Genomic DNA, 2,205 nt, shown 5'->3' with positions numbered 1-2,205 from the left:
GGACAGATGCTACAGACCACGGGGTCGCAAAGAGTCAGACACGACTCCGCTCAAAATAAGTCCATTCTACAAGGATCCCTGGTTCTCGTTAGTGGTTAATGGTACTTCGAGGCAAATATCTCTGTGCTGAATACCGTTTAGTGCACACACACATTTACGTCACCTGTATCTCTTGACAACCCATGGAGAACCTCATGTCCACACTGATGCCTAATTCCAGCCTACAGCCGCAGTGTCGTGCTGGCTTTCTCCCTTCCCGTTTCAGACCTCGCCACTCCGACAGTGAGAACCCCGCTCCTGTAATCGTGAATCTATTTACTTACTCGATGGACCCTGCTGCATGTTATGCGTGGCCTTCTCCCATGCCTGCTCCCTGCCTCCGTGTCTCCTTCATGCTGGGCAGACTCTGACTCCCTTCGCTGGGCCAGCTGGCCCTCCCCCAGCCCCTGCCTACTAACTCTGTCCCACCTGATGGCTTTTGTCCCAGAGTGTTCAGGGAGAGGCAGGAAATGACCACTGTGGAATCGCCATGTCTACCAAGTGGAGTATCAGGACTCCAGGGGCACAAGCTGACCCGATGTCGGTTTGTTTTTTTTTTTTCCCTTCCTTGTTCCTGTCGATAACTACAAGGACAATTCCTCCATGCCCTTTGGACACAATATCAGGCAAAATGCAAATGTTTCAGATCCTCTTGAGTAATAAAAGGCCCTGAAACTGCCTTTTGTCCCAAGAGCTGTCTCAGCTCAGTAATAAAATTATGCAGCACCATTTCATCATGACAGCTCAGAACGTTACCAAGATTCTTGCTTCCCCAAGGCAGCTTCAGACTCGGAAGCTGAGGACAGAACCAAAAGGGTGGGTCTGCTGTGCAATCGCTGCAGACAGCGGCCGCCTCAGTTGCGTCTGCAGCCGGTTGCCCTAAGGGACCTTGGAGACAGCCCTTTCCGGTGGACATTCATGACTGGCCTGCTGTCCCCGGTCTAGCCTCTAGACAGGTAGGTGCAGTGCCTTTGGAAAGCCCCAGGGCATAGTGGCTGGTGTCCACATTGGGCAAGTCATAATGTCTGTCCGCACCAAGATGCAGAACAAGAGCATGTGATGGAGACCCTCCACAGGGCCAAGTTCAAGTTCCCTGGCTGCCAGAAGATCCAAGACATGAGGATTTACTAAGTTTAAGGTGGATGAATTTGGGAACATGGTATCAGAAAGGCGGCTCATCCGAGATGGCTAGGGGTTAAACACATCCCTAACCGTGGCCCTCTGGATAAACAGCAGATCCTGCACTCACGAGAACATTGGCGCTGTCCCCTCCTTACACATGCTCACCAGTAAATCCTCTTCCCTGTCAGAAAAAAAGAGCAAAAAGAACGGAATATTCTCCTCTATTTTCTCTGCTTGGGATGCTGACCCGCTCTCTCCTCACTCCCTTTTTAGAGCTGAGCCCTGGCATGCGTGCATGCTCAGTCATGTCCGACTCTCTGCCACCCCAGGGACTGTGGCCCTCCAGGCTTCTCTATCCATGGGCTTTCCCAGGCAAGAATACTGGAGTGGGTTGCCATTTCCTCCTCCAGGGGATCTTCCCGACTCAGGGATGGAGACCGATGCTCCTGCATTTCACGTGGATTTTTTTTACTGGAAAGTTCTGGATGGCTGGGCCCAAGTGGGACAGGCTCTGGCACTACTGTTCTCCCCTCAGGGGGCACTGGAGCTCAACCCAGTCATCCAGCACCAGAACCCATGTGCCTGCCTCCACGTTATAATCACAATGATAAACAATATGCCAGGTACTGTTCCGAGCATTCCGTGTGTGCCTCGGGCTGGGTGCTCTGGAAAGCTGACATCAAGACTGAGTCAGTAGTGCAAGAGGTTTGGTAGGAAGACACACCTGTGACAGGAGAGAAGAGAGGGACACAGACCATGTGCTGACTTGACAAAGTCCCAGCCAGCTGGGGAGGAGCTCTGGAGCCAAGACAGCCCCTTGAAGTCTTGCGCTGGGCAGAAATATGCAAGCTCCAGTGGCTCCACCAAGTTCAATCGCTGTGGATGACCATCCCCCAAATAGCGTAAGTGCAGTTCAAACCTGAGACAGAGCCTTCACACAGAGACTTGGGCATGAATGTCCACAGCAGTGTCTTTTGTCTGTCCACGCATTATTCATGACAGCCTCAACTGGAAATCATCCAAGTGTCCATCAAAAGGTGAACA

At 52.1% G+C, this 2,205-nt stretch overlaps 1 pseudogene; it reads left to right on the top strand.

Annotated features, from left to right (window-relative positions):
* Positions 1-820: 820 nt before the first annotated feature.
* Positions 821-940, top strand: LOC138419833 (small nucleolar RNA SNORA70; annotated as a pseudogene).
* The last annotated feature ends 1,265 nt before the right edge of the window (positions 941-2,205 follow it).

This window comes from Ovis canadensis, chromosome 14 (assembly GCF_042477335.2).
Source record: "Ovis canadensis isolate MfBH-ARS-UI-01 breed Bighorn chromosome 14, ARS-UI_OviCan_v2, whole genome shotgun sequence".
NCBI lineage: Eukaryota > Metazoa > Chordata > Mammalia > Artiodactyla > Bovidae > Ovis > Ovis canadensis.
This window is presented reverse-complemented; position numbering and strand designations above follow the sequence as displayed.